The sequence below is a fragment of the Ornithorhynchus anatinus genome, chromosome 15 (assembly GCF_004115215.2).
Source record: "Ornithorhynchus anatinus isolate Pmale09 chromosome 15, mOrnAna1.pri.v4, whole genome shotgun sequence".
Lineage (NCBI taxonomy): Eukaryota > Metazoa > Chordata > Mammalia > Monotremata > Ornithorhynchidae > Ornithorhynchus > Ornithorhynchus anatinus.
The window spans coordinates 23,753,742-23,771,104 of NC_041742.1; the positions used below are offsets into that span (position 1 = coordinate 23,753,742).

The 17,363-nt window shown below is 48.5% G+C and overlaps 1 protein-coding gene and 1 long non-coding RNA gene across 7 annotated transcripts in view; one reads left to right on the forward strand and one right to left on the reverse strand.

Moving 5' to 3' along the window:
- The window catches only part of AP1S2 (adaptor related protein complex 1 subunit sigma 2), a 28,584-nt gene extending 26,123 nt beyond the window's left edge, over positions 1 to 2,461 (reverse strand). For 2 of the 5 annotated variants that reach the window (XR_003764841.2, XM_029079929.2), the window contains exon 1: positions 2,335 to 2,461. The gene's annotated coding sequence lies outside the window, so the exon portion shown is untranslated. The remainder of the gene's footprint in view (positions 1 to 2,334) is intronic. The other 3 variants (XR_003764840.2, XM_029079927.2, XM_029079928.2) reach the window with 2 other exon arrangements.
- Positions 2,462 to 6,160: 3,699 nt separating this feature from the next.
- LOC114817008 overlaps positions 6,161 to 17,363 on the forward strand; it is a 65,606-nt gene continuing 54,403 nt past the window's right edge. Inside the window, exon 1 of one of the 2 annotated variants that reach the window (XR_003764844.2) lies at positions 6,161 to 7,118. This is a non-coding gene — a long non-coding RNA (uncharacterized LOC114817008). The remainder of the gene's footprint in view (positions 7,119 to 17,363) is intronic. The other variant, XR_003764843.2, reaches the window with a different exon arrangement.

Below are 17,363 nucleotides of genomic sequence, written 5' to 3' on the forward strand. Positions count from 1 at the left end.
CAGTCACCCATGGTTGCATGTACTGAGCGCTTCCTGTGTGTGGAGGACTGGACTAAGCACTTGGGGGGAGTCCAGTACAGTAGTAACGCAGACCCAGTCCCTGCCCCCAAGAAGTTCCCAATGCGGGGGGAGGGGAGGGAAGGATGGTCCAGAAATAGAAGTTTGGACAGGTGCAGCCATGTGCCCGCTTCCTCTGGCTGGGCTTTCCCGAGCGCTTAGTCCAGTGCTGCGCACGCAGCGAGACGCTCATGAGAAGCAGCGTGGCTCAGCGGAAAGAGCCCAGGCTGGGGAGTCAGAGGTCGTGGGTTCTAATCCCCACCCTGCCACTTGTCTGCTGTGACACCTTGGGTCAGTCACTTCACTTCTCTGTCCCTCAGTGACCTCATCTGGAAAATGGGGATGGAGACTGCAAAGCCCCACGGGATGACCTTTTATCTCCCCCAGCGCTTAGAACAGTGCTTGGCAACTAGGAAGCGCTTAACAAATACCATCATCATCACTTCACTTCTCTGGGCCTCGGTTCCCTCATCTGTGAAATGGGGATGAAGACAGTGAGCCCGACGTGGGACAACCTGATGACCTCGGATCCACCCCAGCGCTTAGCACATAGTAAGCACTTGAGATATTCCATTATTATTATTATTATTCTCAGTTACTCCCTCTGTAAAATAGGGATAAAGACTGGGAGCCCCACGTAGGACAACCTGATCACCCTGTACCCACCCCAGTGCTTAGAACAGTGCTTGGCACATAGTAAGCGCTTAACAAATACCAACATTATTGTTAGTATTTTTCTCTGTGCTTCAGTTAGTCCCTCTGTAAAAGAGATGAAGCCTGTGAACCCAAAGCGGCACCACCCCACTCCCTTCTACGGACCCCAGCGCTTAGCGCAGTGCTTGGCACATAATAAGCGCTGAACTAAGACCAACATTATTATTATTTTATTATGCTCTGTGCATCGGTCAGTCCTTCTGTAAAGGAGAAGGGGAAGCCCATGAACCCAAAGCGGGGCCACCCCACTCCCTTCTAGGGGCCCCAGCGCTTAGAGCAGTGCTTGGCACATAGTAAGCGCCGAACTAAGACCAACATTATTATTTTATTATGCTCTGTGCGTCGGTCAGTCCTTCTGTAAAGGGGAAGCCCGTGAACCCAAAGCGGGGCCACCCCACTCCCTTCTAGGGACCCCAGCCCTTAGAGCAGTGCTTGGCACATAGTAAACGCTGAACACCAACATTATTATTATTTTATTATGCTCTGTGCATCGGTCAGTCCTTCTGTAAAGGAGAAGGGGAAGCCCATGAACCCAAAGCGGGGCCACCCCACTCCCTTCTAGGGGCCCCAGCGCTTAGAGCAGTGCTTGGCACATAGTAAGCGCTGAACTAAGACCAACATTATTATTATTTTATTATGCTCTGTGCGTCGGTCAGTCCTTCTGTAAAGGAGAAGGGGAAGCCCATGAACTCAAAGCGGGGCCACCCCACTCCCTTCTAGGGGCCCCAGCGCTTAGAGCAGTGCTTGGCACATAGTAAACGCTGAACACCAACATTATTATTATTTTATTATGCTCTGTGCATCGGTCAGTCCTTCTGTAAAGGAGAAGGGGAAGCCCATGAACCCAAAGCGGGGCCACCCCACTCCCTTCTAGGGGCCCCAGCGCTTAGAGCAGTGCTTGGCACATAGTAAGCGCTGAACTAAGACCAACATTATTATTATTTTATTATGCTCTGTGCGTCGGTCAGTCCTTCTGTAAAGGAGAAGGGGAAGCCCATGAACTCAAAGCGGGGCCACCCCACTCCCTTCTAGGGGCCCCAGCGCTTAGAGCAGTGCTTGGCACATAGTAAACGCTGAACACCAACATTATTATTATTTTATTATGCTCTGTGCATCGGTCAGTCCTTCTGTAAAGGAGAAGGGGAAGCCCATGAACCCAAAGCGGGGCCACCCCACTCCCTTCTAGGGGCCCCAGCGCTTAGAGCAGTGCTTGGCACATAGTAAGCGCCGAACTAACACCAACCTTATTATTATTTTATTATGCTCTGTGCGTCGGTCAGTCCTTGTGTAAAGGGGAAAGCCCGTGAACCCAAAGCGGGGCCACCCCACTCCCTTCTAGGGACCCCAGCGCTTAGAGCAGTGCCCGGCACAAAGAGGGCGCTTAGGGAGCGCCCACATCCCTGTCGATGGGATGATGAAAGACGGGGGAAATGAATGAATGAAGGGAGGGAGGGAGGGGATGGGTGAATGGAGAGGGGCCGCGGGGCCGCGCTCGCGCGCTCCCGGCGGGGGGAAAGGGGGGGGGGGGCGCGCCTGGGATGCTTGCCCCGGCCCCGCGCTTACCGTGTCCGCCCCGGGGAGCTCGGCCGTCCGGAGGAGAAGAAAAAGAAGAGGAGGAGGAGGAGGAGAGCAAGGCAGGTAGGAGCCGGGAGTCCCCGCCCGGGGGGCCGGCCGGAGGCGGGGCTGCGGGACAGGACGGGGCGGGGCTCCCTCCTCTTCCCTCCCTTTTTTTTTTTTTTTTTTCCCCCCCCTCCCCGCCCCCCCGCAGCCGGGCTGGGGATGGAGATGGGAAAGGGAAGACCCTCCCTCCGTCCGCCCCGCCGCCTTTTCCCACGCTCCGCTCCCGGCCGGTCCTGCCCCGCCCCGCCCCGCATCTCCGGCGCATGCGCGGACCCGCCCGCCCCGCTCATCCCCCCTCCCCGGCCCCGGCCCCCCCCCCCCCAATCGCCCTGGCGGCGCTGGGAGGGGGGAGGGGGAGGCGCTCAACGCCCTGAAACTCACCCTGTGCTAAGCACTGCGCCCCGGCGCACCCCCCCGGAGGACCGGAGGGAGCCGGCCCGGCGCCCCCTGGAGGACGGCAGGGGCAAGGCAGGCCACAGGCGCCCCAGCGCCCCCCGGAGGACGGTCGGAGGCGGGACGCGGCCCAGCGCCCCCTGGAGGACAACAGGGGAAAGGCAGGTCACAGGCGCCCCCTACCCCATCCCGGCCCGGCGCCCCCTGGAGGACGGCAGGGACAAGGCAGGTCACAGGCGCCCCCCTACCCTACCCCACCCCGGCCCGGCGCCCCCTGGAGGATGGCAGGGACAAGGCAGGTCCCAGGCGCCCCCCCCGGCCTAGCGCCCCCTGGAGGACGGCAGGGGCAAGGCAGGTCACAGGCGCCCCCCACCCCACCCTGGCCCAGCGCCCCCTGGAGGACAAGGGGGGGCAAGGCAGGTCACAGGCGCCCCCTTACCCCACCCTGGCCCAGCGCCCCCTGGAGGACAAGGGGGGGCAAGGCAGGTCACAGGCGCCCCCCACCCCACCCTGGCCCAGCGCCCCTGGAGGACGGCAGGGGCAAGGCAGGTCACAGGCGCCCCCCTACCCCACCCCGGCCCGGCGCCCCCTGGAGGACGGCAGGGGCAAGGCAGGTCACAGGCGCCCCCCTACCCCACCCCGGCCCAGCGCCCCCTGGAGGACGGCAGGGGCAAGGCAGGTCACAGGCGCCCCCCTACCCCACCCCGGCCCAGCGCCCCCTGGAGGACGGCAGGGGCAAGGCAGGTCACAGGCGCCCCTCTACCCCACCACGGTCCAGCGCCCCCTGGAGGACAAGGGGGGGCAAGGCAGGTCACAGGTCCACCCCACCCCGGCCCGGCGCCCCCTGGAGGACGGCGGGGACAAGGCAGGTCACAGGCACCCCTCGACCTCACCCCGGCCCGGCGCCCCCTTATAGTCATTAAATTCGTGGCTCAGTGGAAAGATCCCAGGCTTTGGAGTCAGAGGTCATGGGTTCGACTCCCAACTCTGCCACTTGTCAGCTGTGTGACGGTGGGCAAGTGACTTCACTTCTCTGTGCCTCAGTGACCTCATCTGTAAAATGAGGTCAGAGAAGCAGCGTGGCGCAGTGGAAAGAGCACGGGCTTTGGAGTCAGGGCTTGTGAGTTCGAATCCCAGCTCTGCCGCTTGTCGGCTGTGTGACTGTGGGCAAGTCACTTAACTTCTCTGTGCCTCAGTTCCCTCATCTGTAAAATGGGGATGAAGACTGTGAGCCCCACGTGGGACAACCTGATTCCCCTGTGTCTACCCCAGCGCTTAGAACAGTGCTCTGCACATAGTAAGCGCTTAACAAATACCAACATTATTATTATTATTAAAATGGGGATTAGCTGCGAGCCTCAGGTGGGACAACCTGATTACCCAGTATCCCCCCAGCGCTTAGAACAGTGCTCGGCACATAGTAAGCGCTTAACAAATACCAACATTATTATTATTATTATTATTAAATCGTCTTGTTTTTTGTCTCTCTGACTCCCCCGATTAGACTGTGAGCCCATCAAGGGGCAGGGACTGTCTCTATCTGTTGCCGAACTGTACAATCCAAGTGCTTCGTACCGTGCTCTGCACATAGTAAGTGCTCAGTAAATGCTACTGAATGAATGAATAACAGACTATTGAATGAATGAATGAATGACTGCAAGGACAAGGCAGGTCACCGGCGCGCGCCCCCCCCCCACCTCACCCTGGCCCAGTGCCCCCTTATCGTCATTAAATTGTCTTGTTTTTTGTCCGCCTGACTCCCCCGATTAGACTGTAAGCCCCTCAAGGGTCAGGGATTGTCTCTATCTGTTGCCGAATTGCACATTCCAAGTGCTTAGTACAGTGCTCTGCACATAGCAAGCGCTCAGTAAATACTATTGAATGAATGACAGCAGGGACAAGGCAGGTCACAGGCGCCCCCCTCCTCCCGGCCCAGCGCTCCTTTATCGTCATTAAATTGTCTTGTTTTTTGTCCCTCTGTCTCCCCCGATTAGACTGTAAGCGCGTCAAGGGTCAGGGACTGTCTCTATCTGTTGCCGAATTGCACATTCCAAGCGTTTACTACACTGCTCTGCGCAGGGTAGCTCAGTGGAAAGAGCACGGACTTGGAAGGTCATGGGTTCGAATCCCGGCTCTGCCACCTGTCAGCTGTGTGACTGTGGGCAAGTCACCTTCTCTGTTCCTCAGTTCCCTCATCTGTAAAATGGGGATGAAGACACGTGGGACAACCTGATGATCCTGTATCTACCCCAGCGCTTAAAACAGTGCTCTGCACATAGTAAGAGCTTAACAAATGCCAACATTATTATTATAGTAAGCGCTCAATAAATACTATTGAATGAATGACAGCAGGGACAAGGCGGGTCACAGGCGGCTCCCCCCGCCACTTCCCCGGTCCAGCCAGACTGCAGAGCGGGGGACACCGCGCTTACCCCTCAGCCAGCTGCCTCAGGGACTCTATCATCACTAATAATAACTCTAATAATACTAATGGCCCGATTTGTTAAGCCCTTACAAGGTGCCAGGCACTGCACTAAGCACCAAAGGAGCACGGCGGAGTGCACAGAGGCCGGGCCTGGGCGTCAGAAGGTCATCCGTTCATTCTTTCCATCGTATTTATTGAGCCCTTACCGTGTGCAGAGCACTGTAGTAATAATAATAATGTTAAGCGTTTACTCTATGCCAAGCACCCTTCTAAACGCTGGGGGAGATAAAAGGTCATCAGGTGGTCCCACGCGGGGCTCACAATCTTAATCCCCATTTTCCAGATGAGGGAACTGAGGCCCAGAGAAGTGAAGTGGCTTGCCCAAAGTCACACAGCTGACATGTGAGGGAGTCGGGATTAGAATGCTCTGCACATAGTAAGCGCTCAATAAATACTATTGAATGAATGAATGAATGAAAGCCTGCAGCACCGGGATCCGTGCACCCTCCTCGGCTCCCAGACCTCCTGAGCTCCAGACCTAAGAAAGCAGAACTCCCAGAGGCCCAACCCAAATCAGGGGTCCAAACACCAGCTCCCACTCCCTTCGGTGTCGCCCTCGCACTTGAATTTGCACCCTTTATAACCCCCCCCCAGTCCACAGCACTTACGCACATATCCGTAATTTGTATTAATGTCTGTCTCCCCCTCGAGACTGGAGCTCGTTTAGGGCAGGGAACGTGTTTGCCAATTCTCTTAGGTTACCCTCTCCCAAGAGCTAGTACTGTGCTGTGCACACAGTAAGCATTCAGTAGATGCCATTGATCGACTGATTGATTGGAGGGAGGAGGAGGAGGGAAGGATAGGGACCCCGGCAGAGGAAAGGAGCAGGTTGGGGGACGTGACGGCGGGGGGAAAAAGAACTAGGAAACTCCCAAATGTCATTTGGAATTTTTAAAACCTTGGCCAAAGAAACCGACATTTCCGGATGTCTGACGGGGAAGGGGAAAATCGGTTGCCCTTTATTCTCCCGGAAGGAAGATGGGCAGTGGAGAGGAGGAGGAGACAAGGTTATGGAAAAGTACCATCACAACCTCGAGCGTGCGTGCCATCTGTTTTCTCAGATGGATGTGTTTCCATCCCAGGCTCCCAAACAGCACAGATGAATCAGTCGATAGTCTTTCAATCAGTGGTAGTTATTGAGCCTTTATTGTGTTAGTAAACAGTTGGGAGATTGAGCCCTTACCCAGTGAGGAGCACTGTTCCGCCGAGCAGGGTGAGGATTTAAATGTTTCTCTTTTGTTGAATCTTACCGTCCGGGCAGAGAGGGGAAAAAAATGTAACATTGCCCTCTAAAAGTGGGGTTAGGCGATGCTCTGTAACTGGATCGGGGCATAGTCCGCACACTTGGCCTGGCCTAGAAATAGGCTGCAGGGTGGAGGGGTAAACAGATCTCAACAGCCAAGGAATGATAGGCTGCCAACCCCCGGGGACTTTGGAGGAGAGAGGGGGAGCCTAAGCAGACCTCCCTATTATGGTATTTATTAAGCGCTTTACTATCCAGCCCCGAACTAGCCTTCTCCTGCAAAAATATGTGTCCTGCCTACTCCCGAGAAGTGAACTTTGTCTCCCCTCCCTCCTGTCCAGCTCCCCCATGTCCTTCCTAAACACATTCCTCCCCACCAGAAAAAGACCCCCAAAAACCTTCACTCTTAACCTGGCTAGGGGATAGGTAATGACTGTTTGGCGGGCATGAAAAGCTACCCTCTATTTCTCTGAACAATCCCTTTTTTTTTTCCTACAAAAGATGTCCGAGGAGTGCCTGCCTGCCTGCTGAACAAGAAATCACTTCCTGCACCGCCAGCGAGTTGCTGAGGTTCTCTGAAAAGGAAGACCTGCATTTGTTTATGTGGTACGTAGATAAACGGAATGACACCTCCACAGAAAGTCTTCACGCCAGCTGTCAGTTCCCAGGACTAAGAACTCGGGGGTTTGTAGGGAAAGAGAAATTGGAGATCGCTTAACTACTGCACATCCTCAGCTACTCATTAATTCTACAAAACTGGCTCCTTGCATTTTGAAGTCGTGACACCACCAGAAGCAACCCAGCAATTAGGGGTCAGGGCCCCTGTATCATTTTGCCCATCGTTTCTGGCAAAAACACAAGAACAAAATTTACAGAAACAGATGGTCTCGAGTAGATGGTGTTTCGCTCTCCTTTTTTCAGTATTGAATGTTAATTGTGTGGGCTCTATGAAGTCAGCAAGCCCTGTGGCACCAGCTTTCCTAGTAATTAAGTGCACCCTTGATTTCAAATATTCTGAAGAGTGAGCTTTTAGGGCGTGCATCCCAACGTTTGTCATGACACTGTTACCCCTTTGAACTGTGTGGGCCATAGAAAGTGTGCATAATATTTGTTTTTGTTATTTTTGGAATACTAACTGCCTCATTCTTTCACCAAGTGGTGGTTTGGATTTAGTGCTATAGCATTTCAAAAACTAACATTTAGCCTGACAATAACCTGCGCGCTACAGGAAATCAATTATTTAATGGCATTTATTGAACACCTGTTGTGTGCTGAGCGTGGTACTAAGTACTTGGGAGAGTACAGTGGCAAGTAGGCACAATCCCTGCCCTCAAGGAGCTGGGGAATTAAAGGTAGACAGGAGGGAAAAATGTGAAATAATGGAATTCTGCAGTGGCATGTCCAATTAGGCAATCAGACAGTCGTGTCTATCGAGTGCTTACTTTGTGCAGAGCACTGTAGTAAGCTCTTGGGCGAGTAAGCTCACTGTGGGCAGGGAATGTGTCTGTTTATTGTTCTATTTTACTCTCCCAAGCGCTTAGTACAGTGCGCTGCACACAGCAAGTGCTCAATAAATGCAAACCAACCAACGGAAGAATGCAACATAACATAGCTGGTAGAGTGGTCTTATATAAGCGTATGACCGATGACCGTATTAACAGCGAATGCCGGTGGGGGTGTTGCTTGGACCTCAGGGAATTGCCTAGTTGGTCTCTGAAGGATTCTGCCAGCCCCCAAATTCTGGAAAACCATGTCTCATTAAGCGTTCATTTCCCTTTCTGGTAAAACCCAGCCTAATGGTCCTTCCAATCCAGGATCGTGTCCTTGACAGGGACACCCTGACAGTGGTTTGAAGGAGCCAAGCTAGGCTTGTCCCCCTTTTGTCATCCAGCTACAGAGTTAGGGATGCATCTTTTAAAATTCCTCCCTTTTCTCACAGCCCATAGAGGATGGTACTGCCAAGGAAGCACCTTGCGTCCAAATGGAAAGCTGGGAGAAAAGCACCCTCCATGAGAGGAAGCCAGGGGTCCCTGGGAGTTTGAGAATGCTATTACCTTGAGAAGGAAGTCGGGTTGGGGAGCTGATAAGTGACAGAGCCGGCATTAGGACCCACGACTTTTGAATCCCAAGCCCTCGCTCTTGCCACTGAGCCACACTCCTTCGCTACTAATGACTTTGTTGGTGAGAAGGGAAGGCTGGAAAATGTGGCCCCTTCTGGTCTGGTGATTGTGCAAGTTTGGTGATGAGAGGCACGGTGGCGGGTGGAGCCCGTGCGTGATTTACGTCCCACTGAACCCTGTCCTCGTTTCAAGTCATGCAGGGACATACAGTACCCACATCCCACACAGACACTACTTTGGGGTTATCTGTCTTGCTTAGGAGAAAGACCTTGGTAGCACGATATCGATCTATTGTATGACAGGAACTACCTTGAGGTAGGAAAATCGGAGTTTCAAAGAGGATGTTGACTGTAGCTCAAGAAGACTGATTCCTACCGAGACTGGGAAGACGAAAACTACGTATATTAAAGAGGGCCAAGGAGCTGGATAAAAGTCAGTGATGCATTTTTTCCCCCAAAACTACGGTTTCAAATTCTTTATGTTTGGACATTCTTGTCTCAGGCACAGAGATTTTTGTGTATGTGTGTGTATGTGTTTGTGTATGAGCGTGCATGCTAATTTTTTATGCGAATATGTTCCACAATAATTCTACCTTTCGGAAAAGCGACTGGCTTCCCATTAATTAGACCGGATAATTTCACTGTATCATCTCAAGAGGGTAATAAGATGCCATAAGCTCATAAACCAAAGTCTTTTGTTCCTTGACCTATGGATGCTAGTACTGCTAGGGTTAACTTTTTGATTACTCCAAGGAATGATCATCTAGCTTCTGGATACTCTTCCTCCTGCCTACCTTCAGGCATTTTGCTGTTTTTTGCACCTCAAACAGATACTATTGAAAAGAAAGAATAGCAGATATAGCTCACATCAGTTGATCTTGTTACTTATCATTAAAGTTATGGTTTGAGGATTCCCTACTGATTAAAGAAAAGAGGAAATGACTAAACAGTAAATGAGAAAAACCGACCCCCAAATCCAGTCACCTACATCTAAGTACTTAGAACAGTACTTGACACAACGAAATGCTTAACAAATACCACAAAAGAAAAAAATGCTCTTTCCCTGGCCACTAGTAGCTTTGATTATGAAAATGTAACAATGAATCTTCCTAGGTGTTTGTGAAGCAAGTGAAAATGGAACTTTCTATCTCCTGCTATAATCTCCCCCTCTAGACTGTAAGCTTGTTAATAATAATAATAATAGATTTATTAAGCGCTTACTATGTGCCAGGCACTGTACTAAGCCCTGGAGTGGTTATAAGCAAATCGAGTTGGACATAGCCCCTCTCTCACATGGGGCTCACAGTCTTAATCCCCATTTTACAGATGAGGTAACTGAAGAATTCTGTTGTATTGTTTTGTGCGGAGGTTGATAATGTGCTTAGTACAGTGTTCTGCACACTGAAAGTGCTCAATAAATACTACTGATTGATTGATTGATAGAGAAAAGGTATGGAAGAGTTCTGTGGCAAGGCCCAGAAGCAGTACTGTTCAAATGCAAGGACCTGAATCAATTACTTTGACTTCCTGTAACTGCTTCCAGCAGAAATGCATGCATTTTCAAATTTAATGGATAATTACTACAACTGGAAACACTGTAATGGGTTCCAAATTAAACTTAATTTCAAAAGACAAAATATCTGCCTTCAACAAGTCATTCCACTTACTGATCAGTAATGGGAATGGGAACGATTTCTAGGGCCTCTTTCCTAATCCACTCAGGAAGGGCTGTGAAGTTAAGATTGAAGGTCAGAACAAATACTGAGCCAGGGTTACCATAGCATTTATTAATGTGGCAAATATTTTTCAGCTTGATAGCTGAATCATTTATTTTACCCTCGGCGCCTCCAGAAATGCTCACTGGCATTATTGCCCTCAGCAGTTTAAGGAGAAGTATCATTTGAAAGGACCGATCATCACAGGACAATTCATTATTCAAAATGGCAGTCGGTAAATAGAGAACACAGATTTTTTTTTTTCCCAACTGGCTACCTTGTTTCACAAAATTGGGAAATTCTGCTCAGCATTCTTGCTGGCCTCAAATTTGCAGGTACTAACTCTCATCAGAGAGGTATGTTTCCAGAAATTGGCAGTGTTTCATGTTCAATTACTTTTGCCTCCAACCTCTTCCTTCAAAACTGGAATTTATTCCTCACCTTATCCATATGCATGATTTGACCTTGAATTGGCTTCTCTCATGAATAAACCCTTTTTCTTCAACTTTGGTGTTCGTGGAAATGACTCCTTGCTTTTGTGTAGGGAAATCATAGGTTTTCAAATTTCCCGAAACCTCACCTCCCCGTGCTTGCCTTCAATCTTTGTGAAATCCTTTTCATCCAAGTGACCCTTTTCAAATTGTTTTCTTTCACTTTTTCCTGCTCCCTTTGTTTGTTTTGTGAAAAATCCCTCCCAGGGAAGGCATTTTTCTCTTCTGGCTGCTGCCAGAGGCAGCACTTAGTGGATTTGTCCTCACTGGTCTTCTCCACCATGCCCCATCCTGATTCTAGGTGAGACTGGAGTGGAGGCATCAGCTCAAACTCAGTTCGTGACGTTGGTATGCCAACATATTTAATTTAGTCAATTAAGCCCCCTCTAAGTAGCTCTCTACCCTTAATGGAGTTAAAACGTTTCTTCCCCCTCCCGATAGATTTCAACCTACTTACACTTTTTCTTTACACATGCAATATTATCTCTGTCAGTGTCCTTTGGCACACACACGTATCCCAGCCTAGACGCACCTCAGCTGGCCTCTGCTGATTTAGGGACAACTTCCATGCCCAGCCTATGCACTTGAATTCTTCCTTCCTTGACTGTGATCTTGGGATGTCTCTCAGGGACCTTCTCAATGTGGCCAGGACAATCTTCCACACTGTATTAAGAAGGAAGCCAATTTTTTCACTCATTTATTCATTCATTCATTCAATCCTATTTACTGAGCGCTTACTGTGTGCAGAGAGCACTATACTAAGCACTTGGAAAGTACATTTCAGCAATAAACAGAGACAATCCCTGCCCACACCGGGCTTATACAGTCTAGAAGGGGGGAGACCGCAAAACAAGTAAACAGGCATCAATATAAATAAAAAGAATCATAGATATGTATATATATACCCAAGTGCTGTGGAGCAGGGAGAGGGCGTAGAGCAGCGAAGCAAGACCACTCGTCTGTTTGACTTGAAGAAATGGGTGAGTGTCATTAGACCGGGTTAATACATCATTAGGGGAACAGACAGGAACAGACTCAATTATTGTTCCAGAGCACAAATACCAATGTTTTAGCTCACGCAGCACAGCTCCAGACAAGGTTAGAAACAAGGCAGCTTTGTATACTGCTCTACAAGGGTATTCCCTTGCCAGTTGCTCAGTCGGTTGAACCCAAGACCTGTATTCGGAATTCAAGATTGATTTTAATCTGTCTTGGCAGCCTCCTTAAATATCGCAGTCATCTGGAACTGGGAATAATAAGCAGTCTGTGTAAAATGGCACGGTGATGCTTGCTGTGAATCTCCAGCAGATGAAAAAGTATCATCTTTGGTAAATGATGTTAAGCATTTTATCAACTTTATCTTTTGTACTTTCAGATTTGTCCTCTTAGAAAACAACAACACACCACGTAAGGTACATGCACCTGTGTTTTGTTTTATTAATAGACCTTGATAAACACGCCTCTAGATTTGGCCTAGAAAAGTGCTATATTCCTTTTGGGAGGGTCTTCATTTCCCATTTATCGCATGGGTAAGTCATGTACAATACTTAGAAATTTTATAACTGAAACTACGTTTACTATTCAGAGAAATTCGAGACAATCCAGGGCAGATTAAATCATTTTATGTTGGCGTGGGGACTGGTTCCACCCCCAAATTTTAGAGTTAAAATCCCACCAGGAACTGCCCAGGCCTTTTGAAATTCAAGTTGGCAAGGGGAAACAATCCAGTGAAATGCCATGTTCATTTTCACGACAGAAGGAGAAAACTACACAATGATCCCTCAAGATTCATTCAGAAACACCGTATTTCCCTCAAAGGGTAAGGGAGAGCAGCAGGGAGAAATCTCTGCCAAAAATGCCTACATTTCCTTCAGTCAGCACAACCCAAACAACTCCACACCCTAAATAAAACCTCTGGGCCTGTGAGAGAATGCACTACAGTAGAGAACTTGTTTAAAATGCTTAGAGTTATTTCAAATGGCAGAGAACAGATGGCTGTGAACATTTCAACAATATGTCTCCTGCAAATCAGCAAACTTAAAAGCTGTTGTGTAACAAACATCCTGGTTTATATCCGAACTATACCACTACCTGCATTACCCAGAACAGTTCAGGGTATAATATTCCAACAGCATTCATAAACAATAGCAGGGAGAACAGCTGGGGTCATAAAAAAGAAAAACACCACCCATTCACCGTGCAGAAGACAGGATTTTCCTGGCTAGAGTCAACAGTGTCACCATAAATTTTTAAACCGATGATCAATCATAATACGTGTTTCGCATTTTTCATCCTCAGTATCATTAGAGCACCACCTTGGAAAATAATTATGGCCCTTAAAAATTCATGAAAAAATAAATCCCACAATTCCATTAAGTTCTTAACTACCTACCATATTTATGATTTCATGAATTATGAATGAGTAATAGAAAATGCAAAATACATCATAAAAATAATTTGTTGCAAAATGGGAACAATGTATTAGAAAATTCTAACCTGGTCTTGATATCTCCCTCATGTTTATAAATTGAGGGGGGGAGCAGAATTATCAATATCAATTTCTCCCAAACAAGAATCTTTTTGATTTCTATCGTTTTGGTATCTGCTTAAAATTGCAAGTGAATTTCCTTGTACTTAATTACTAAACACTGTTCCTGGGAATACTATTTCTGCATTTAACTTCTTATGCCTATCCGTCGTAGTATTTGAGGGTATTTTCCCAGTTGTAAATGTTCAATAAATGGGGAAAATTATAACTGAAGGAAATCACAGTGTTTGGGAGGAACAGTAAAGTTATGAAATATTTTAAAATTTTCAGTGGCAAAACAAAGCCCTCCAGAGAAGAGGCTTCGCCTGCCACTTTAATGACCAAAATCTCAGGGAGATAAAAACTCTGGAAAAGAGAAAAAGGAAGGTGTAAGGGTAAATAGCACCTGCGTCCCCCAGACCTCCTTGTTAGCGAGTTGGTGTCTTTTTGATTGCTGTACTAAATGACTCCTATCTAGTTTCAGGACTGCAGTAGCAATGGATTTATTGTCCGGACCCCCACTGAATAGCAATATGATCAGTACTCTAAAGATCTCCCACTGTTATCAGTGCTGATGCTCTACTCCTCTGCTGGGATGCTCACATTCCAACCTTCCTGCCCCTCAGCCATTCCCACCCACACTCTCAGCGACAGAGACTATGAATAGAAGCCAGCCAGAAAAGCAAGGTGTAATTATTAAGGGGAGATTTGAAGAAAGATCGGAAGCTCCCACCGAAGGTAGAAGATAGAAAGTTTTATCTTTACTCTCTAGATGGGACAAAAAGAAGGCATAATAGCTCACCCCAAACCAGACGGAAATGCAAAAGGGAAGTGTAATCAGTGTTTTTGGGGGGTTTTGTGGGATTCAGGATTACGGCCGTTCAGCTTTGTTCTGTGCTTATACGTACCCCAACATGCCACCGTTAAGCACTCAGTGTTGATTAAAATGTAACCCCTCACTGAGACACTAAAATTAGGTTTTCAATTATTGTCTCAAATTCTACAACTAATGGTTATTTGTGCCTTTGGGGTTCAGGTGGAGGAGTTTAACCAGTTTCTAAGTAGGGGGTGTGATTCAGGCCTTCCCTTTCCTCATGAGAACAATTTTACCTAAAACTCGAGGCAGGCAGGGAAATGAAGCGCTCTTCTGGAGGTGGAGGGGCCGGGGAGAACAGACGGAGGAGGGAAGGGCAAATCTGTTAAACTGTCACAAGTTAGGGAGAGAATGAAAATGAGCCAACAGCTGGTTGAAATGAGAACCCGAAGAAACCTCCCACTAATCTGCGTTATTACGACACGATTGTGTGAATATTTATTTTGGAATTGGTCTTCTTGTTTCGGCGCATGCATATAGATTAGCTTGGCCGGTGTCCGTTTCAGAAAAAGACAAGTTGGTTCATTATCAGTTACTGGGTGACTCGTTCTCTTCACCACTGCATTGATGGGAGCAGCATTTCTGTTCTAGAGATAGGGATCAGGTCGTCACACTCCCTAATTCCTTTGGACAGTTTCGGAAAGCCTGGACAATTGAGAAAGGATTTCAGTCAGTCAATTAACCCTATATATTGAGTGCTTGCTTTGTGCAGAGCACTGTACTGAGCACTCAGGAGAGTATACTATAACAGAGTTGGTAGACACGTTCCTTGCCCACAGTGAGGTTACAGTCTAGAGGAGGAGACAGACATTAATATGAATAAGTATATTACAGATACGTGCATATGTGTTGTGGGGCTCGAGGGAGGGGTGAATAAAGGGTGCAATTCCAAATGAAAGGCCGATGCAGAAGGGAGAGGGAGAAGAGGAAATGAGGGTTTAGTCTGGGAAGGCCTCTTGGAGGAGATGGTTTTTAATAAGGTTTCGAAGGTGGGGGCAGTGATCATCTGTTGGATTATGAAGAGAGAGGGCGTTCCAGGCCAGAGGCAGGATGTGGGCGAGAGGTCTGCGACGAGATGGATGAGATCAAGATATAGTGAGTAAGTTGACATTAGAGGAGCGAAGTGTGCAGGCTGGGTTGTAATCAGAAAGAAATTTCAGAAGTTGACTCCGGAGAATGTTTGCTCAGAGGAGAGAAGGCCTCTCCTGACAAAAAGTATAAGAAAATGCAGCCAGCAGCTCTCTCCATAAACTGTTCTCGATCAGGAAGTCTTCTCAGCAGTGCAATGTCGGTTCCACATCTGGCTAATTCAAGTACAAGCACCAATGTTCTTTCCAGAGTGATTACAGTTCCCCCATGTCCTATGACACAATTATTTTCTTTCTTTTGGATTTTTTTTTTCAATCATGGGATTACTCTATTTTGCTTTCCCAACCGCTCAGTATGGGCTCTGCACACAGAGAGCTCTCAATAACTATCCTCGATTGATTGGTTAAAGACCACCAGTCCTGGTCTTGTGCTGAGGCAACTGTTCTCCATGTTGAGTGAGCACCGTTCCCAGATGCTAGAATAATAATAATAATGTTGGTATTTGTTAAGCACTTATTATGTGCAGAGCACTGTTCTAAGTGCCGGAGTAGATACAGAGTAATAAGGTAGTCCCACGTGAGGCTCACAGTCTTCATCCCCATTTTGCAGATGAGGGAACTGAGGCTCAGAGAAGTAAAGTGACTTGCCCACAGTCACACAGCTGACAAGTGGCAGAGCCGGGAGCTGCTTCTCCAAGCAATCAAATAGCTGTGCTGCCTCTTGAACAGCCGAGCAATATATTTGCCTACGAACCCTGTCTGGTTTGCTCAGCCATCAGCAGGACACACACTTGATTGGCTTTTCTTTTGGTAATGCAGGGCTGAGCTGGTGAGTGAGCCACAGCTCCCTTGGGATCAACAACATATTTGCTTAGAAGGCATGTGCGGTCATTGACTGGGGATAGAATATCAGTGTGCCCTTCCTCAGCATGAGTGATGCCTCACATCTGCTTTGAAACCCCAGGGGTCTCGGTTATTTATAACCCGGCAAAGGCGTGGGTCTGCCAGACTGCAAATGGGACTGGATTGAAGTAAGTGGATTGGGAATTGGAGGGAAAAAGTGGGATCCGCATTCGCCAGTTCACTTGTAGAACATACCTTTCCCTCTCCCACCCTCCCATCAACAGGACCATCATTCCCATTCCTTAACTCCAGGATGGGTGAGGAAGAGTGGAAATAGTGCCCCTCCTTCCAGCAAACAGCAGACTATCCCTGAGAGGTCTCCCTATTTATGTTAACCTAGAGAGGAGAAGCCCCTCGAGTCCATAGTGGGATACCAGCTCACCCACCTTTTTGGAGGTGAGAAAACCCTCCTTCAGGCAAAGATTCATTTCCATGAGACTTACAAGATTTTAGAGGAATGATTTCTGAGGTGCTGAAATTAATCCCTTCCTCAGGGTCTCTAGCAGCTCAGAGAGGCTCTGTTGATTACCTTTCCCCTTTCAAGAAAAGATATTTTTGTCACCTTCTGAGTTTCCTCAGGAGGCACTTGCATTGTTATTCCTAGCCATCACACTCTTCCCTTCCCTGTCTTTCCATCTGCCACCTCTACCTTCCTCAATCCTGCTCTCCTGAAGCAAAGAGGGACTGGGAGGAGTTGCAAGCTTGGAATCCTGGAACGGCCGAAGGAAGCCAATCCCCATCCCGAGCCAGCCTTTGCTCCCTAAGCCGGGAGCATCAGAACGATAAGAAAAATGACTTCAGAGCCAGGGACTCCCTAGGGCAGTCAGGATGAGAGAGGCAGGACTATTCCCTTTTGGACATTTGCTGTTGAATGGACGTTTCCCGATTAATGGTGGTTTGTGGATCACCCTAACAGGTGTGACGGAGCAGACACATCTAATCCTGCATTCTCGTAGTTGAGTCGGTTTGTCCTCTGGGATGATCTGAGAAGGCGTTATCTCTATTGAAGACAGCTTTGCTGCATGCAGTGGAGAAAACACGGTACCATACTGTAGCTAAGAAAGGCGACCGATGATATTATTGGTTCCCAAATGGTACGCAGTGACCCTTTGGTCTAATTCGAGCAAGCGTCCG